The 21418-nt window shown below is 40.3% G+C and overlaps 2 protein-coding genes across 3 annotated transcripts in view; one reads left to right on the forward strand and one right to left on the reverse strand.

Annotated features, from left to right (window-relative positions):
- Positions 1-10887, reverse strand: part of NUP205 (nucleoporin 205) — a 60981-nt gene extending 50094 nt beyond the window's left edge. The window contains exons 1-3 of one of the 2 annotated variants that reach the window (XM_041409841.1): positions 10667-10887; positions 10180-10368; positions 9031-9209 (exon numbers count right to left, since the gene is read on the reverse strand). The gene's annotated coding sequence lies outside the window, so the exon portion shown is untranslated. The remainder of the gene's footprint in view (positions 1-9030; positions 9210-10179; positions 10369-10666) is intronic. The other variant, XM_041409842.1, reaches the window with a different exon arrangement.
- Positions 10888-11943: 1056 nt separating this feature from the next.
- LOC121338609 (CCR4-NOT transcription complex subunit 4) overlaps positions 11944-21418 on the forward strand; it is a gene marked incomplete at its 3' end in the record, with an annotated part of 48645 nt that continues 39170 nt past the window's right edge. The window contains exon 1 of the mRNA XM_041409757.1: positions 11944-12012. The remainder of the gene's footprint in view (positions 12013-21418) is intronic.

Raw genomic sequence — 21418 nt, forward strand, 5'->3', positions numbered from 1 at the left:
TGGGCAACACTGAAGATGTGTAAAATTGCACAAAAATCTCTGTGCTATTAATGTAAAGCAGAGGGTTTCTATAACTAAATATAATGCAAGAAATGGAAGAGGGAGTCAATTTAAGCTAAATTGAATTAAATCATTACCTTTACAAACTGAGTGAAATTGATATAGGAACCAGTGAGCCTCAGGAAAAGGGTATCTTGCAATGCCATCTCTACTGCAATGTAAAATTGCTTCACAAATTATGCTACCATTTTGTTAATTATCCAGCACTGTCCACTTCTTTGGAGTTCTCTGAGCAGAAGACAAGAAGCATCCTGTACACAAAAGATGCATGTAAAATATAGTTTGTGCATTTCTGACAATATGTTATTGAAATACTTTCCCTGTCGTGATGCTCTGAGATAACTTATTGGAAAAAAACCTGTATAAATAGACAGCATAAGAAAGGATTTGCTTTCTGTTCTGGTCAATTTTTTTTGTTTCACATAAGTTTGCTGAGAATCAGGAAGAGTTATATTCAGGAGCAAGAATTTAAAGGACATGGACTGAACAAATTCAATTTCTGGAACAAGAAATTGTATTAATTGGTTCTGATGTCAAAATATTTCAGTAGAAGTCACATGTCTGTTAAAGTCTTCTCCTGCTGTATTTTCATCACTCAGCTGCATTCCTGGGCATCTGCCTGGTAACAATATAATTTTGTTTTTCTTATGCATCACCCTGAGTCTTCTTTAATGAGCAGTTTGTCTGCAGAAACAAGTAGTTATGGTGAGATCCAGCCCAGGAGAAGCTTTAGGTACTGACTCATTCTGAAACACTGTGGGAAAGGTTTGCTTGCAGGTATATTTAGACTATAACTACACAAGGACACTAAGCTATGAGAAACCCTAAAAATTAGGTGGTCATCGTTTTAATGAGGATTTGATTATGCCTTTTGGGTGTCTTAGTTTGACATTGTTTCATACTGGATGATGATAAATGTGTTTCAAAGTATGTTTTCCCAGAACTCAGAAAGTGTAGTGTCAGTTTTGAGGTGAGATCCGAAGAGCATTATAGGGAAGACTGATGCCTCCCTTTCACTGGAGGAGTTCAGATTACTTGTTCAGGTTGTGAGAGGCTTGCTAAATTCTTCCCTTCCAGCTTAATATACAACTGCTACCTCCCATGAATGTTGGAAGGGTCTTTGGCATTCTATGCTCTCAGTCTCTTGTTAATGACACTTCGTGAAAATAATTAAACTTCCACCAGATATGCAACTGGAACCTGCCAGGGAACAGGGCAGAGAAAATCCCACCATTCAAAAGGCTAATCTGACCACCAGGTAAAGAATATTTCTCTTGTGATTTGTCTCAGTGATCAAGTCTTTTTGGCAAACACATCAGCATGTGTTTGACTCAAATATTAATTCAATTTCTTTTCACAAAAAAAAATTTAATTTCTGTGTTTACTTCTTTGTAGAGTTCTTGAAAGCCTGAGCCATATGTGAAAGCAAACTACCAGCTCTGTCAACCTGACCAGATGTAACTGTTTTCCTTTACAGATACTCCAAACCTAGGCAATCTGCATTCACAGAGTGGATATTTTTTTCTGATCTCAGCAAGAACAAAATCATTTTTTGTTTTCATTGATCACAGCTATTCTTTCAATACTTTCTGGTTTGCCTACTCAGATAAATCAGTGAGTTAGCCCCAGTGCTCTCAATAAACTGATTTCTTGTTTGAAAGTTGTGTCTTTTCTCTCTATTCATGGCTCCATGAAATAATTATCAGCTCCAAGTCTTGCCTCACATGAACTTTCATGCATAACACGAGACAAGAAGCTAGCTTTTTGAGGAGCTAGTATCCCTCTAGAGTTAACAGCCTACTTCATCTCTAGGAATCCCTGTCTGTAAGCAACTTACCTCCTCTTTAAATACTGTGCAAACACAAACTTGGACAGCGTTAAGGGGACACTTATTAACTGCTGGTATTTAAAATCAAGGAGAAGTATACCATGCAGTACAGTAAGTGCACACTCAGCTCTAGTATCCCCCAGGGCAGTGTGTGTTATTCTCATGACATTTCTTTGCCCATATCCCACATTTTCTCATCCAAATAATAGCTTAGCTTTGTAAGAAGTTCTTCAATTTAAGCATGGCTGCCATTGCTAGAACCAATTGACACAAGGACTGCTGTGGTAGGACAGGAGTAATCACCTCTTTGGTAACATTTTGTCACATGCTGTGACATGACCAAACTGCTGAAGCTCAGCCTTTTCCCAATAGGGCACACCTTGCAGGTAATTGTGCTGTCAGTCTTCTCCATGGCAGTTGTCAGTCCTCTGCAGACTGAGACATGCAGACTTCCTATAAGGAGGACATACCTAAACTTTAAAACTCTATATAAGATGAAGATGAGCCATGAGAAACAAATTTGACTCTATTTATCATCTTAATTCCACAGTTATCTGAGAGGAAAGGTATCAATTAAAGGTGAATGCTGTATCAGAGCTAAGTTTTCTTAAGCAGGTACACTGCAGAGAATATTAGACAAACACCTTTTACAGCTTTGATGGTTCAGTCATATCAACAATTAGAAAGCAATGCCCAATAAAACTCGATTAGGCCACCTGGTCCTTCTTTTTATAGGAGTACAACAGAACCATTTTTCTTTCAGCAGTTTGCATGTTTTGAGACCTGAGCGCTTTTTCTGTGCATCAAAGTAGATGTACCTCAAAAATAGATACTTCACTTTTTAAACTATTTTTTAAAAATATCCATAGTGGCATTTTCACTTAAATTATTAAATTTAAATAAACTTGAATTTTAATGAGATCTTGAAGATGGAAAATTAACTCCCTTGTTTTTACTATGAGCTCAGCTGAGATAACTCACTGTTTACCTGTCCTAAGTGAGAATGTATGACTTCACTTTATAGGAAAGGTCTGAGAGTGTTCCCTCTGATTTCTGTGTCTTTGAAGTAGGCCTGAGATGAGTCAAAGTACATACTGCTCAGAAGAATGAGGAAAGGTATATATTATGCAGAAGGAAGGAAGTCCAGTGGCTAAGTTCCTATCTGCAAAGAGGAGGAGTGAAGAAGCAAGCAACCAGCAACTCACTTCTCTCTTGTCCCTGACTTTGGCCAAGTTTTTTTACACAAATAGGAAGCAGCTGGCTCCCCACCTAATCTTAATGCTCATAATATTGTACATAGTGTTTTCCACAGTGTAAGTCTAATATTCAACATAGAAGTCCTGCGTGGAAACTTGCAGAATAGAACCGTCTTTCAGAGAAGATGAGTTTTCATTGGCCTCAAGAGAAGTTGCAAATGCTCAGTTGTTTTGGAAATCAGGGTATTTTCATGGGATCCTGCAAATATAGACACCTAAAAGTTTCAAATTTTGTGGCTTTTAGACATTACACTGGTTTGTGTACTAGTCAGGAGAAATACTGCTAGGCATGGACTAAAACCACACAAAACACTGAGCATATCCTACCTTCTTCCCATGACAACCTGACAACTGCACAGTACATTTCAAGGCCCAGCATAAAGGTTTGCATAAAATGAATTGTAAACACTTCAGGCATGCATGACACAATCAGTGGAAATGTTTGGGCACATCTGTTCTGAAGCTTTCCATGCTTGAGAATTTTTCCATGCAAAAATTAATTTTCCCAAGTATGGTAGCAACATAAAGAAAGTAAACAGGAGAAAAAAAATGAAAGTAGGTTAAAATAAAAATCCGCACCTGATTTATTTGCTTTAACAAATTATGGCACCTACCAGAGCTGACTGGCTACAGTTTAATATAATCTATTTAAGAAGAGGCAATCTATCATTCCTTAGAACACCACAAATGCTGGATTATTAGGACTAAAACAAACTGGGTCTACCCAGGGCTTCATTTCCATGTCTGGCCTGTTAGCAGGAATTTCTCATATTCATACACTGATGTACTAATTATTTTAAAATGTTGTCAAGGAAAACATTTAAAATTCATATGGAAGAATAAAAAAAAATGTATATTAAAATAGAAAAGTATCTTCCCATGCTTTAGGTATCCTGGTTAATCCATAAAATATGGTCAGGATACCAGCTTGGTCCCTGCTCCCCCTGGATATGTTCTTGACCCATAATGGCTCGTGGCCTGATCCTGTCATGGTGCAAAGTGCTGGGGGAAAGATACAGCAGAAGGGAAAGAGGGCAGAGCAGCACAGCACAGCCTTCCCTCTGTCGGCGTGTCAAGCACAGCCTAAGAGGAAATGTTCTCTTTCAGAATATGAGGCAAATTTCTCTGTACAACAAGCAAATCTCTGTCATAAAAAGCCTCAGTTACAGTGCTGCCTATATGCAAAACTGATCTAATTATTCTCAGATCTCTCATTTGTCCTCATTACAGCTGGTTTCCTGCAGCTCCTTAAGGAACACATTCATATTTCTTATTAATAAATGCTTTGACTTTTCTACTTAATCTATTACTTTGCCTATCTAACCTGTCTAATCTCAGGCTTGTCTCTCTATCAGCATTATTTATATAGCATAAAATTAGCTGCAGTAGGTCACATTCCTTTTGGCAAAAGGAAATATATCTGTCTGGAAAATTGCAAGGTTGCAGCTGGAGCTTGGCTGGTGCAATGTATTTACAAGCGTCAAAGTTCATGCCAATCCTTTAATGCAACGTCATACTTTCTTGACAGCTGAGCTCCTGTCACACCTGGCTTGTGCAGAACATGAGCTCCAACACAAGGAAAAGTCCGTGGAAGTTCTTGTAATGGACAGTTCCTGTTTATACAGCAGCCATGGAATCAATATGCAGGAGAAAGTATTGCATTTTCTCAAGTCATGCACTTTTTATTTCATCTCAGCAAATCCCATATGGCTGAGGCATTTTTATAAGAATGTGAGCAATTTTGAGCTCTGTGGAAAATGCTGAGTGCTGTTGGATGAAGGCAGAGAAGGGCAGAAGAGGAAAAATACATTCCTTTGAATGCACTAATATAGAAGGCAATTAAGGAATATGACAATAATGAGCAATCATTCTGTCTTGTAATGTATGTTTTGCTTTAAAGAGCAGGTGATGACTCCCTGAGAACAATAATAAGTAACATAATGAAGTCCTGTCTTCACAGGCATGTTACTTCAAATATTTCAGATGAGTTGGCTTGAGCATATTTGTAACAATTGTTTTAAAGTTGCTGGACTTTCTTTTTTTGCATGAATGAAACCCAGGCTCACTAGTCCTCAGCTATGAGCTGCATCCAGTTTATGAGTGGATTCTGCCCATTTTTCAACAATTTTCCCTCATTGTATAATGTGATAAGGTTTCTTTGCTGTCTGGCCCCTGAGTGCTCTCTTCTGTTACAAGATCATCTGGATCAAGTATGTTAATCACTCCTGCTGAATGCTGATGGTTTCCATTGCAATTCCAGTATATGTGTGTTCCTCCAGATGCACACTTTTTTTTTTTGAGTACCAGCTTTTTCCTTCCCTGATATTGTCTCATGGGTTATGTGTACAGGACATCCAGCTCAAACTTTATGGCACTGCCTCAAATATTACTATTTGTGACTGTTGGTCAAATTGAATGCAAGAGAGGGACATTCCTGAGAAATGGACCAGTGTTGCCATAAATCAAAATAATACTGGCTTTTCTACGAGAACTGAAGGGATGTGAACAGGACCTCCAGGACTTCTAAGGGGCCAGAATAGGATAAGCTGTGAAAGATTTATCCATGGGAAGTCAACTGATGGACCTCTCTATTGTAACAGACCCAGGTGATTTAAAACAGCTGTCAAATGATGTCACTTCAAATATGGAGTTGTATACAAATATTGTTTTCAAAGCATTGAACTGAAATGCAAAGACTGAGGTTACGAAAAAGCTGTTTGAATTGCAGAAAGGTGGTTAGCCTGAAAATGCTGCTGAGGGAAGTATGCCTAACACATCCTATATTATGTCATAGCTCTGCAGCTCTAAGCCAGGTGGTATCCAGATGCCATCACTGGCAGGGGAAAATGGGCTGTATGAACCATGAGCCTGTTTCCATCTGTTTAGTGCCACCATCTCTACTATGGTCATCATGGTGCTCCACAAAAAGAACCCAATCTTGTGTTCCCACCTTTTGCTGTTTGCTACACATCTGGGCTCACTGCTGCTCTTCCTGCCATAACTCTCATGGACAGCATCCCATGATTTAAAAGGAATACAGATTGCAGGGCAGGCATATTTATTGCAACATCAAATGCAGGAAAAAAAAGCAATAGGAAATATACTTTGGCTTATAATTTGTTCAGCATTCTTTAGCTTCCTTTCACATTTTATGAGATGAATTACCAAAATTAAACATTTCAAAATGCTGAGATTATAAAACACTTGTAATCAAACCTTCAGCAATACAGAATTCTTGAAATCAGGCCAATTGCTTTACAGTCTGTTCCCTTCTAGTGCACATGATGCTGACCTGCATGTGTTACAGGAGATCTTAGGGCAAAGACTGTGCCCCATTTTTATGCACAGACCAAAGCAGTGCAGCCCTCTTGGTTTCTCATCTGTATGGTCTCTCACTTCTGCAATTGAATATACTTCAGTACCCTTCTATGCAATGCTGCACATCCTTCTGATTTATCCATTGCCTTTTGCTCTAAGACTTTTTCTTAGCTCTTGGAAACATATTCAAGTTAACATTGCTACAGAGGTGCACATAAAACTGCAAACTCAAGTCCTGTTACTATTCAGTAACAGGAAACTATCTCTCTCATTAGCCCAGCATCTTCTGCCCTCCTTCCCATTCTATGACCAGCATAGGATTTCTACAGAAAAGAGATATATAGAGAGAAAGGCTTCTTATTTTTTACACACTATGGAGTTTGCTGAGAACAATCAGTTCCTAGGGAAGCCCAAACTGAAAAAACAGATGGGAATGACATTCCAAAATTGATTTTAAAAATGAAACCTATGATCACTGAGTTCAGTGCAGAAATAACAAATAATTGCAATTTATCTCTGACAACAAAGGCCCCATGATGATGAGGAACTTTAGCCTAACATGTTGCTTAATAAGTAAAAAATACTTTAAAAAGGAAAAGGAGGATAGGAAGGAGGAGTTCAAGGATTCTGTGAATGGATTTCAGCACAGGAGCCAGAATGCAAAAAAAGAGCTGGAAGGATGTTTATGACAACTTGTGTTAACTTAGACATAAGTGTCTAGATTCAGAAGAGTTTGGGACAAGGAAAAAAACCACACAGGAAGATTTGCTGTAAATTGTGAAAAAAAAAAACCCCAGTCCTCTGAAGAATATTAGGATGTTAGGCCACTACTTCAAGTGCACTCTGAGGTTAACAAATAGTGGGAGCTTCCTGGAGGTCCCCACTACACCCTTTCCAGAAAGCAAGAGTGAGTTCTGCTTTCATTTGCAAAGATAGGTGCACTTAGCAGATAAGGTGTGCTGTGCCAGAGTAATGCTAAACAAATAAGGCTGTAATGAAAAAAAATGGCTGAAGCAACCCACTGAGGTTCTCATTTTCCCCTAATAATTCAAAAACATAACAAAGATACATCTCTCTCATTATCTTTATAATATATTCATTTTTCATCACTCTATTCTCTCATTTAAGAAAGAGCAGGAGAATTCACTCATCTTGTTTTCCTGTGCAGCATAGAGATCTCCTTCTCTTCTCATGGATTTCCAACAAGACATAGTGAACATCTGCCACTTGCAGAAAATGTCCATCAGTGTTTGTAAGGCTCCTCCACCTGCCCTTAATTTCTCAACAAAACCCTTTATTATTATTCTACAGTTAGTCAGAAAAGTCTGCAGTTCCTTTCTCCAGTGCATTTGCCAAATAAAAGGCATCATTAGTCAGAGAAGCAGAAAGATGTTTGGACCTCCAAGAGTGAGAAAAGGAGTGGACACATCAATAACATCCACTGCAGTCTGCAGAGCAATTTGTATTTCTGTTTCAGTAAATAAGACTGAATTTATTAAAAAATCTGTTATTAACCATTGTATATCATTCTATAATATCGGTGAACTTTCTGTAGCGATCCATGAGGTTTTGCAGAAGCTTGAGAAGAAAAATTTTCTTTTCTAGATATGAAACCAAACTTTCAGCCTGAAATATAGGCAAATACATTCAGCCACTGCTGCCAGCAGAGCTTGAGGTCATGAACTTTATAAAACTGGAAATTTTCCTCAATTTTCCTCAGTACCAACACAATGAAATATATGTGTGATAAATATTTCTAGCACATACTGGTAGACCATTATCAATCCCAGTGAGCAGAAAGTCCACATGTAGAGGTGCTGTGTTATTGTTTCTTTGTTGCTGAATATTCAGACTGCAGTCTGTAGAGATGCTTTGCAACTTCACCATCCTAAAGTCCCAGCATAATTACTCTCTATCCCAGCCAGGCATGGAATTACTCAATCTCCACCTCCTCCTTTCCTGCCAGTATCAGCACACCACCATCATGTCTTTCTTTCTCTAGTCCATTCTCTGGACCCCTCATCGTTTCCTCCAAACAGGTTGGCAGCCATTTGAAATGGTGATGGCTTAACATTGGAGGAATCCTGAAAATAGCTTGGCTTCACACCAAACTGCAGAATCCTAGTAGGTTCCTATGTTTGTTCCTCAAGACAGTGACTGTGGATCATTGCCCAGGAGAACAATTTCCCAGTGCATGGTGTGAATCAATGCATGACAGTGTGTATGCAACAAATGTCAGGGAACTGGGGGTTGAACCACAATATATAAATCATATGAATACACATTTTTACTCTAGCTGGTACATACTGGTTATTTCCAAAAAAATGTATTCCAAAAGCTTTTCTTTCTGAACATGGAAATGATTTCTTAGAAACAGTCCTGCTGAGTTGTCAGACCCATTCAAAACAAATGAAACCCAAACATTTTCAAAAGTAAATAACGTGTCAAAATGCGGTTAAGTAATCTTATGGAAGCAATTACAATTACTTAAAAGTAATAAAATAATTAACTTAAGGACACCTTAAAAGTTTAAAATGGCCACATGATGGCCTACTGAATTATTCTTACCAGATTAAAGAAGAGGTGGAAGCAGGCCTATGGATAGCTTTTGGTAACATCAGCCAGAGCAGTCTTCAGCCATGTAGATTTTTTTCCTACATTATTATGGAATGCTGCTGCTATCTGTTCATGCAGGTCTCAGCAACGTGATTTGAACAGACTTTTACTAAGGGAAAGACTCCTTAATTCTGAATTAAAAGAAAGCACAGATTTCACTTAATATTAACAGCCTCAATTCTAATTCAAAATTGCAGCTTTTAGTTATATTATTTTTAACCTGTCTTTCCAAATCAGAGTACTTGCTTTTAATCAACAGGAAATGTTGCTGGGCATTACGTGTGTCAACAACCACTTTACTTATATAAGTTACTTACATAATGGATACTTCTGGAAACTAATGGTTTATATATCAGTTGATAGGAAAATATGAAAATAATAAAGTTTTTGAGAAATACATTGTTATATACATACATTCATCTGTATGGTTATATACATACATTCATCATCAATTCAGATGAATGTATGTATATAACATACATTATTAATTATAATGTATGTTATATACATATACTAGTTAGTATTAATATATACTAACTAGTCACTTTTACATTGGTATATTAAGTATATGTTACAGTGTAAGATATTTGCAGAGAAACAGGACGTTTCACATATTTAGGTGTTTACAGTCCATTTTATGTTTTCTTTTCTGAATAACGTTGCATTTGAGTTCACATGTCAAGACTACTGCCGAGAACAGCATATCTTTTTATGCAGACCTGGGTCTTGCTGACAGCAAGTAGTAAAGTTAATTTGTAGGGCTTTTCTGTGGGGGACACACATATATCAGTCTAAAATTTAATATGCACAAGGTAACATTAACTTATTTTAGGAAGGAGATAAGCTATGTCAACACAAGTTTCACTGTTAGTTGAACAAGCATATTGTACAAAGTTGTACTAGTGTAATACTTCAAACTAAGAAACAGAAGTAAAGGAGAAAAAAATCTATGCCATTAAATGTAATGGTTGTGCCAATGCATTTGGCGATGAACACCTCTTTGTCCTATCAGCTGCTGAAATAAGTAAAATTCTCAGGGGAATACTGTCACGGCAAAAGTAGCAATAGTTTGCGCACTGGAGATAACTGATAATTAAACACCTAGGATGAGGCTGGCTGCCCGGAGAGCTAAGGATGCCAGGCCAGGAGAGCCACAAGAGAGCTATAAAGGCGATGAGTAAAAGCACTCTCTGTCAGCTGAGGTGATGAGGTCTTTCGTGCAGCATCAGGAATCACAGGAAAAAGAGAGCCGTATAGATGCAATTAGAACAGGTCCATGGCACAGGGTGTCTGCGGTAGAAAGAGAGATAGAAGCAATACAGTTTCTCTGAGTTTAAGCGAGAGGAGGCTGAGGCGGCGCGGGGCGGCCGGCAGGCCGTGGCGGTGGCGGGCGAGGGGCCGGCGCCGTGAGGCGGAGCTGCCCGCGGCCAGCCCCGGGCGAGCCGCTGACAGCCGCGCCCGGCGCTCCGGCCACGGCAGAGCACAGCCCAGCCCCGGCGCTGCAGCCAAGGTACACGGCATCGGAGAAAAAACCCCAAAGCAACACCAATGACAGGGAAAGAAATATTTTTTAAAGAAATCAACCCACTGCTTGAAAACCGCGCGGTTCAATGTCCAGCAACAGGTGGCTGAAGTTGCAGAGAGTTTACGGACAGGGACTTCCCGGTGCGAAGCGGTGGGACGGCCCTGCCCGGCGGAGAGCTCCGCATCCCCGGCCTGGCGGAAGAGAACCGGAACCGAGTTCGAGTTCGGGCTCGGGCTCGGGCTCGGGCTACGGCCGCCACCGCCTCCTCCCGCCCCGCCCGGGCCACGGCCACCGCCGCCGCCTACAAGTCCCGTCATGCCCCGCGCCGTCGCGGCCGCTGCCGTCGCGCCCCGTCCCCCCTCCCGCGCCGCTCCCCGCCCACTGCCGGCAGCGCACGCGCAGCGGGGGCGGCGTCCGGGGCAAGTCTCCCCAATGTAAGATGGTGGCCGGGCTGGCAGCGGAGCGCCCCGAGCTCGGAGATCGCCCGTCCCTCGCGTAAAGGTCGTCGGAGCAGCCGCCCGAGCGCCCGACCGGCTGCCGCCGCACGTCCCGCTCCAGAAGCGCCGCTGCGGGTTTCTCCTCTCCGTTTCTCTCCTTCCTCGCCGCCTCTCTCCTTCCCTCCCCACCCTTCTCCTCCTTTTCCCCTCGCCTCCTTTCCCGCACGCTCACTCATCCACCCGCCCGGCCGCCCCCGCCGCGCTGGGCAGCCTGAGAGGGAGAGCCGCGCGCACGCACCGCGGGCCGGGCAGGCAGGAGGAAGGCGGGTGAGTGCGAGCTGAAGGCCGGGCCGGGGAGGGAAGGAGGAGGGAAGGAGAGACGAGGAGGAGGCGGGGGGGAGCCGGGCCGCTCTGACTACGAGAGCGCCGAGGCTTCGCTGGGACGGCGCAGGCCGCAGCCCACCCGCCGGTGCAGCCCCGGCGACGGGAGGACGCGCCGGGCCGCTGCCGGGCGCCGAGGGCACCGGGCCGTGAGAGGAGGGCGCGGGGGCGAGCGGGCGGCTTCTCCTCCCCGGGGGCACCGGGGAAGGGGCTCCCTCCGTGTCGCTGGCCGGAGGAGGCTGTATTTATTTCCTCCTCACCCCCCCCTCCGGCGCGGGGAAGCCCTTGGGCCGGGCCGGGCCACCGGCCGGGCTGGCGGAGGGCCGGTGGCCCCGGAACCGCTCGCATTTGCTGGGGCAGGCCGGTGCGGCCAGGCGCGGGCATCGCAGCGTGATTCGCTTAGAATTTGCGTGGAAATTTCCTCTCTCCCCTTCTTCCTCTTCCCTGGAGCCAGGCTCCATTTCTTCTTGTGATATGTACTTTTTTCCTGAGGGAGAGACAAACAGATGGTGAATGGCAGCTTCTTAATTTTGGTGTTATTTTGGACAGTCCGTACAACCTCCTGAGATTTGTCTGTCTGTAAGATAACCGGTATGTAACTTTCTATCTCCTGCTTGCAAAATCCTAGAAGCTCTTTCCATTTTGTGTATTAGCAGAAGCAAATGATAAGGCTGTGTATGGGTGCTCATCCTGCTTCTAGCGACGGTCCTACAGCTCTACCTGCCAGTTTAAAAGTGAGCAGCCAGTGCCTTTGTATGTGCAGTAAAGGGGAGGGAAAATACACTAGATAATTATCTTAAAATGCTTTGTTACTATACCAGAAAGGATTTAATTGTCCATGGCTTGTATGCTTCTGTCAGTGTGGTAATACTAAGTATGCTGTTCATAGGAGAAGCAATTCTCTCCAGAGCATATGTTAATGTGAGCAAAATATATCAGCTGGTTAAAGCTGTGGAAATTCTAGACCTGCAGATGGTGGCTTACTCCTGTCCAAAACTTTTAGGAGTTAATGTTGGCCAGTCACATGTTTACTGAGCCTGTACAGGTTTCTAACTTGCTGTGTTTTAACTGCCTGTGTTTTGTTTTAGTTTTGAAATGTCTTGACTTGAACATCCCTGTACTTTGACTTCATATTCATGTAAACATGGTGTCTGGCACTAGCAGAAGAGCACATATACTGAAAGATGAATATGTAGAAGAGTGCAACTTTTTCTAGCCCCTTTTGCTGCTTAAATAGGAAAGGGAAAAAATAAAATCCAGGCTTATGAAGAGCAGGGAGTAAAACAGCTGTTTGACTCAAGAGGGTGAATTAGTTTCAGATGGCCTACAAATAGCCAAATGTACTGCTAGTTTCTTAGCACCTCTGTAATAATGTAGTGATCTGACTTGTGGTCTAGGATTCAGCTGTGCTGCACCTTAGGCTTTTGGAATTCTGTGATAGAGTTTCCATTTCATAAACAAGATGAACACATGCTTAGAAATGCTTGGCAGTTGAACTTGGCTGAATTGCATACTAAGTTCATTTTAGGGGAAAAGACTGTTTTGTAAAGGGGGAATACAGCAATAAAATTATGTATTCTTTTAACTTTCATGTTTCTTCAGGTGCCTGTTTGTTAGCTTTTAAAATTATAAGTGTTGGAGGATCCTAACAGTTTTTCTCTTTACAGAGAAAAGTTGGTGAGCATCTGTCAGGAATAGTGCTGTACTAGTTTCTTGGTACCTCAGAAAGTTTAAGAACATCCTTAGAGTGCCAGCTAAATAAAAAACTTGGGTTAAAAAGGCTGGTGAGAGAGTATACACAAGTATGTGGCTTTTTTATTTAATAAAAGACTCATTATGTAAAAATATATGTTTTCCTTCATGGCTATTGTTCATAGAAGTTAGGATATTCTTTGTGAGTTAAATGTTTTTGAAATAGCTCTGACCAAGATCATAAGTGTGGGCCCTGAAGGCTTAGCTCTGGCAACTATTGCTCAAAATCTCACCTGCCTCTTTGAAATAAATGAGATTATTTCAAATAGACCACTCTGTAAGCACAGGTAACTGTTAAGTGGCTGATCACAGATTGCATCTTGGGCCTTGGTTGCTCTGGTAAGATGAGGCTGATCTATAGGCCTTAATGCATGCTGAAAGGAAATTACTTGCTCAGCAAGACTGCTAGGGTCAAGGGTTCTTAAACTTTCACACGGTGAATAGTGCCTTAGGTTGTACAAACCACCTCTTGTTCCACTTGCAGTTATTCTGTATTGCTGAGATAACTTGAGTAAGCGCATATGTGAAAGACTGCATAACTTAGCTTACTTCAATGTCCTGAATGCTTTCTCTCTTTAAAGATGTTAATGCTTTTTTTTTTTTTTTCCCCAGTGTGTATCTTTCTACCTGCTTAGTCCCCTTTTTATTAGATGGTAATAGTGTGAGGAGATAGAACTTTATGAATAAATAGGGTCCCCATCCCTCTGGGCCGCCCTCTTCTGTTTCTTGAAGAATAGTCTATGAATTTATTCCTTTCAGAAGGTTTGTTAACATTTTAACAACTGTAAATACTTTCCAGACTTGGAAAATTAAGTATAGCAGCAAATGGTTTGGCATGGCTTGAGCTGCTGCTCAGATCTTCTGGTTCTTCCTGTAAGTAAATTGGGAGGGCAGTGCAAGTGTCTAGCAGGAAATATGAATATAAGTAAAAGCATGTATGTGTTTTTGCATTAGACTGTTTGGATCAGTTAGGTGCATGTTTTTACCAGACTGGGTTTTTTTTTCTGTCACAGCAGAAACTTTGATGTGCTTGGTTTTGTCAAATGGCATTTTTCTTGTATGAATTGGAAAAAGGAATCTTCATCGTCTCCTTATTTCAGAATTGTTTTCAAGATTATACAGATTTAGTGAGTATTCAGGACACGTGGTCTTGGCTTCTGGTTAGCTGTTATTAGACTGGCTGCATCAGCTCAAAGGGAAGAATTAGTGTTTAAACTAGCGATTTCCACGTAGTAGTAAAATCAGGTTTTGTGGTGATATGTTTTATTTTCTTTCCCTCCACATGGTTGTTCTGGGAACTTGACAACTTCAAGGTATTTCTAGTAGGAGTCTATAATCATTTAAATGGACTTTGCAAGTGTTTTCTAACCACAGATGTGCAAAATAAGGTATTCATCAATCTCATGCATGTGCTTTAACAACTTGGGGAAGCCTGCATCCAGAGCTATGAAGACAAATACAGGCTAAGGAAATGACACTTCTCATCCTTTTCTGTGTATCCTGAAAGCTGTGTTTTTATTCTGGAGCAGAATATGATAGTGTTGATTTCATAACGGTTAATCAGTTTTTAGTGTATTTTTATTAAGGTATTTCATCTGTTGCTGGCTTTCAAACTGGGGAAAAAGAGGTTGAGATCAGCATAAGGGAGATTTTTTGATGATTTTTGCTTTAGTCACTGAGTTAAAAATAAAGGTGGATGTAGAGATCAAGCAAACGTGCTACTGAACTTGGTGGAAAGGGAGCTAGGATCTTTGCTGAGGCTTGTTCTCTGATCAGTGCTGATTTTGATCCAGTTCTGTTCTCTTGCAAAGGAAGAATGGACAACTTCATCTGTCTGTGGGTAGCTTTCTAACATACTGTGATCCCAGCATCTGTTTCTTCTGTTTCACTGTTGTCTTGAGAGCATGGATGCCTAATATGAAGTGGGTTTCAACTGACTACAAAATCAGATGTAAAGTAATTGTGCTTCTGCATATCTTGATTGAGAGATGGAGGGTCCCTTGTTGTAGTGCAGGTTCTTGTACTGTGTGAGCCCCTTCTGGGCTTGGAGTATTTTACTTTTCTCAGCTTAGCAGTCTTTCATTGCTGGAAGGTGATGTTGCAGTATTCTGCATTTGATTGCAAGTATCAATTATTAGCACTAGAAATTTGGGGTGGTGTTTTTGTGTTGTTGGGGTTTGATTTTTTTTTTTCTTTTTTCAAAACGAATGAAAGAAATTGCAAAAATGGCAGCACACTTCTGTCTTCACTTCTAATGAGTTCTTCAAATTCGAAGCAGAATCACATGAGCTTTGTAGGGATGGCCAAAAAATGTGATAGGCATGTGTACTATGATTTTCAAGTAGTGCTCACCCCAGGTTTTCCTTTGGGCCATTTTTGGCCTTTTTTGTGGTTGAGTGATTATGTTACAGACTGCTGAGGCCTAATCTTTTCCTTGCTTAACAGAAGGGGCATTTATTTTTTCTTGGTGTGGATGTTCTTAAATGTTTTCTTCCAGATAGATTCGATACGCAAAAGTAGTAACTAAAAGGGTAGCAAACTTACTCCTTGTAGAATAAAATACACCGCATAGGTAGACTTGCTAACAATTTTTTCGGATTAATTTGTTTCAGGAACACTGAATTCAACAGACGAGATTTATTTGAAAGCAGGCTTCATGTTATATTTTGGTTTAAAGTCCCTTTCACCAGTATGGATTTAATGTGGATCCCATTTGAATAGTGTATATTAATTTTAAATTGCAAGATACATGAGCTAAGACTCCTCGAGTGTGAAATACTGTACTTGCAAGTGGAGTAGTTTTGTTATTTCTAAACCTGTCTCTTATGTTACAGTAAGTTGCCGTCTTAAAAAAACCCCCAGAATTTGAGTGCAGGACTGGGAGGAAGTAATTATATTTGTATGTGCTTTGGAACTGCCTACCTGAAGAGTTTATGATTTCTAGAAGTTTTGGTGAAGGTTATGTCCCAGATAGGTGAGCATGTGGTGCCTGTTGTTCAGAGTTTTTCTACTACAGCCTAGAATTACAGAAAAACAGGATAGGGAAGAAGTCTGTAGCAATAATCACTAGATGTGGGGTGAAACTATTCAGCACTTTTTTGCCTTTCTCTGTCTTCTCTCCAGATATAATGAATGAAGATAGGTATGTGTAGCTATAGCTGTGCCTGTCAGTTAAAGACCTAAAGCTTCTCTGTGATCTGTAGATATTACCTTGGGCTGTTGGACATTCAAAAATAGAAACTATTCCCTGTTTTTGAATAGCTTCTGCTTCATGACATGTGACTTTTTTTTTTTTTGAATGAAATTTAGAATTAGTCTTCAGTATCTCATTCATAAAATGTTTGTCCCCTGAGAGCTCTTAAACTAGCATAAAATAAAAGGCCAAAACTTGCTAGGTCAAAATTAGTGTTTATAGGTCAGCATGCCCAGTAGTTAATTTGAATGCATTTCCTTCAATCAGTGTGAACTGTAGGGGCTCCTAAACTCCTGAAGTTATGTTAAACACACTGGTGTGAATTGAGAGAGGCCCAGTAGCATTAATCCAATTTGTCTAGTGACTTAATCTTACTGCCATTTATCATGTAACTGCTGCTCCTCTGAACGAGCCTTCTTGCATGTGTTTCTGTTGATCATTTAGCATGCTGAATCCCTTTTCCTAAGAAGGTAATCTTTCCTTTTATGAAACTTCATCCTAGGTTAAGGGTCGAGTAATTTATGACTGAGAAACCACGTTAGAGAAGTTAGAGCTTTCTCCTATCTTTGAAAGCTCTTTTGCTAATCCTTTCATTTAGTAAAGCATATATTTAAACATATTAATGTGGTTTCACAGTTAGTGGCAAACTGGTTCTAGAATATAGGTGGTTAGTCTGAAACCAGAAGATGATCGCTGGTTTTCCTTTACATAACTGTTAGTGTATGTTGACAATATGGAATAACAGCTGGGAAGTTTAAGGAAATAGCAGCTTTTATATCAGGCTGTCTTCTGCACATGGGTAGTGTTATCTGACTGGATTACAGTTTGATTTGAGTCTTGAATAGTAGTTATAATTGTAAGCATGCTTCAAGGTATGTCCTTTCTCATGTTTTCACCAGTATAATGGCTTCCTCCTTTCACTGAACCCTTTTAGAGGGCTCATTAATTTCTTAAATTTTTGTGCTCATGATCTCATTCTGATTTAACTCGAGGCTTGTGATTCTCTGGGGGTGGGGCAGGGGCATACCTTGCCTGAGAACAATTCCTCTGGTTACTATGGTATACATACATAGCACAGTGAAACTTGGTGAGAGCCAGCTGTGTTGTGTGACCATGTGAGTCTGTCAGAAGAAAACACCATACCTTGGGCAGAAACTGCTTAGAATTGGTTCTGTAGTATCTTTTCCTGGGAAACCAGCTCTTTGCTTTTGACTTCAGTGTCCAGAAAGAGAACACTATACAGCCATCTTTGTAAGGAAGCCTACAGTGGCACATAGCTTTTATTTTGTGTGTTGTTGTATAGAATATAAGTAAAGTGAAGAGTCAAAAAACAGGCAGTTTTGGAGTAATGGTTATTCTGTCTCTACTTGTAATTAATGCCAGTTACGGTGAGGGTATTTTTTTTTTTTTAATTCTTTGCACATATGCATTTAACTATTGACCAGAGGTGCAGCAAAGTTTGTTTTCAAACTTATGTAATTTGATGTAATGAGGCGAGAGGAAGGGTCAGGTTCCTTTTGGCATTTGCAGTGGTGTAGTCCTCTGCTCTTAATAAATGAGCTACTTAGTACCAACTGCTGTTCCTGCTGTATTCAGTGTGTGCCACCTCTGAAAGCCTGGTGCAGTAACTTCTGCAGAGGTGCAGTGCAGCATCTTTTGATTGTACCATTTTTTCCTGAGACTTGTGATGGACTTAGAAAATACCGTAGCATATGAAAGTATAAGGAAGAGATGGACTCAGTGCCACTCTGTTTTATTTGGGTTTTTGTTTTACTTTTTTACTAAATAGAAAATCATAAATAGATATCAAAGAGCATCTTACCAAAGCTGACATCAACATAAATGTTTCTGAGGCATCCTTAATGTCTTCATTTTGTATTTTGTTTCCTCTGGTTTTAAAGGAACTTTAATCTGTCAACCAGTTCTTTGTTCTCCTAAGGCAGTTATTTGATTTTCTTATGGGTTTTGGTTAGTTTGTGTCTCATATAGGCTTAGGCTTCTCCAAAGGAATTGCATTCAGCTGCTCTTGGTTGATAAAACCTCAGACCTGTCTCTTATTATTAAAAAATAACAGCATTTAAAGGGTATGTTGGGCAAGTGAATTTGCAGTCAACTTGAACTTCTGTGCTTTTTATAATGTATATTTGTCACAGACTGGCATATTGTTTGGGATTTCGTTCAGCACTTCATATGTACCAAATGACTCCTTAAGTTCACCTGCCTGAGTTAATGCAGCTCCAGGTAGTGGAGGTAGCAGTAGAAGGAATTTATATAAATCCAATACTACACATCCTGCTTAAACTTGTGAAGGCTGATGCTGTTATTTCTCATTGTTCTCCCTTTTTTTTTTCCCCTGAGAAATTGCTTTATATGTGTCTGTGTCTAAAATTTGTTTACCAGAGCATATAGATTATGTTCAAGCAGTTCTCTATGTTCTGTTCCTCACTGGGATAAAGGCACATCTCTCAATGCATGTCTTGATCTTTTTCAGCTTTGTCTTTTAGTAACAAATATGTATTTCCCTGAAAAGCAGAAGTAGGCAATTGTAGCTTGAGTAGCAGGTATGTGGGGATGGGTATTTATGATGTTGATGTACAGAGCAATTACCTTTCTGGTTTTTTCTAGCAGGTACGTAGAGCGTGCGTGATAAGAGGAGTCTTCGACTGCAAAGTTTTTCTGTGCTTCTCGTTAAATTAATTGTTTGCTTTTTGAAGTTAATCTAATTTTTTAAATTACAGAATGGAAAGTAAAGCAAAATTCTAAGTATTCTCTGTGGAAGCCAGACCAGCTCCAAAGTGGAATTGAGTGTGACTGTAACATAGTAGATGTTTTTAGCATTTTCTGTTGACTCTGATGTCAGTACATGTTAATGAAACAGCATCCTACTCTTGTCTGAAGAAGATGTCTTAAGCATAGTATTCTTATTTTCCATACTGAACTCCAAGCTGATCTCTTTCTTCAGCTAATAGAACTGATAGCTCATTGGATTTATTTGCTCTTGCCTTTTAATTAGATGTACATTTAGGTTATGCAACTGTTTTATAAATTACTAAAAGAGAAACTTTATTGCCTTGAATTATGTGCTAGAGAATTTCAGATTTTAGAGAAGCTTCATCCTTTGTCATTTTCAGCATGAAACAAGAAATAAGCCACAGGCCTCATTTCCACCTACTTTCAGATAGTGCCACAAATTTGACCACAGGACATGTGCTATATTTTGCATTGACTTTACCTCCCAGATAAACATCAAGAAAAAGCTGAAATGGTTCACTCATTTATTTTTTCCATTGGGCTTTGCAATTACTAACTACAGGGGCTAATGCTTTATTTACTTTTTTACTCTTGAAAAATTCTAAGTGTAGGTACCTTGTTGTAACTGTAGTCTCTTTAAAGTGTAAGTGGGTTTGTATGTATTAAACGTCTGTCGTATCTTTACAGTTCCACTGTGCCTTGTGTATTTATGTATTAAGATTGTTATATTGTGTAACAGCAGTGCTCAGGGTAGGGAATTGTTATAATAAAACTTATATTTTTGAAGCTAATTTTGCAAATGTAGGCAGTGTTTCTCTTTCAAACATGTTCTCTAACCTCATTATCATCAATAGATTTATTCCATTGGGTAAAGTTTACTACTTAAATATTTGTAGGATCACAGCCTTAATTTGTGACATTTTGGTTTTCTGCCTTGAGCACTGCCTAAATACAGTTAAGTTTTAATGCTTTTCTGTGTTGGCTTAAGTTTAAAGTGGAAAGTATAGACAAGTTCATAGAATCACAGAATGGTTTGGTTTGGAAAGGACCTTAAAGATCATCTCACTCCCAACACCCCTGCTATGGGCATGGACATCTTGCACTTGCCCAGGTTGCTTAAAGCTTTATCCAGCCTGGCCTTGAACACTTCCAGGGATGGGACATCCACAGCATCTCTCGACAGCCTGTTCCAGTGCCTCACCACCCTCATAGTGAAGAATTTCTTCCTAACATCTCATTTAAATCTACCCTCTTTCAGTTTAAAACTTTTACCCCTAGTCATATCACTTCACTTCCTGACAGAGTGCCTCTCCATACTTCTTGTAAGCCCCTCATGGGATACTGGAAGGCTGCTGTCCAGATCTCCCTGGGGACTTCTCTTCTGCAGGCTGAACAACCTCAACCTGATAGGAAAGATACTGCAGCCCTCTGCTCATCTGTGGCCCTTCTCTGCACCCGCTGAAACAGTTTCCTCTCTTTTTTTATGCTGGGGGCCCCAGGTAGTTATTTAACTAATAGTGTTCTGTCTTCCAGTTGTCCAGTGTTCGTTCTCCTGGGGCTTAAACTGATTTGTCTCTCCTGACTGTAGTGATGGAAGTACACTGCCACATTTTGCAAAAGTCAGGTTTGCTTTTTTCCACTTGTGACTAAAGATACTGAGTGTCAATGGCTGAGAGTGAATCTGGGGACGGTGGCTGCTGTCTCACAAGTTTTAGGATGTGGTTGAAGAGGCTGACCAAATCCTCCTTGTTCCCTGATATTTCTTAGTAGTTTCTCAAGGATTCTGAAGAATGATTTTAAGCCAGTGCAAGGGTTTATTTGATTTGTATGGATTTTTTTTTTTTAATAGGCTGGATGAGGAGTGCAGACCTTTTTCTGAAATGTTTGCTCCCCTTTAGCTATGAATGAAATACAGAATATGGGTTTTCCAGAGAGATATGGAGAAGATTGCTTTTTTTCTGTTAAGGAAACATCACTGCTTCTTCCAGTATCTGTAGCTCCCACAGCCTTTTCTTTTGAGAAGTGCTGGAACGCATCTCAAGTGCTGATAGGAGGTATGAAATAAAGCTTTGTATACATTTCTTCTTCACTCCTTCCCCTGTCTCTGGGATTTCTTGACTGACTAGTCATTATGTGAATTTTCCAGTGGTTAATAATTCCTGATGTTATTTGCTATGTCAAAGAGTGTGGGACTTTTTCTGAAGAGCTGTTCCTGTCCTGAAATAGCTTGTTGTTAGTCTGATGAGTAACTTTGGAGGATTGGGAAGACTGATACAGGATACTTCTGTGTGTAATTGTTGG

This window comes from Onychostruthus taczanowskii, unplaced genomic scaffold (genome assembly GCF_017590055.1).
Source record: "Onychostruthus taczanowskii isolate IOZ18803 unplaced genomic scaffold, ASM1759005v1 scaffold31, whole genome shotgun sequence".
NCBI classification, from domain to species: Eukaryota; Metazoa; Chordata; class Aves; order Passeriformes; family Passeridae; genus Onychostruthus; species Onychostruthus taczanowskii.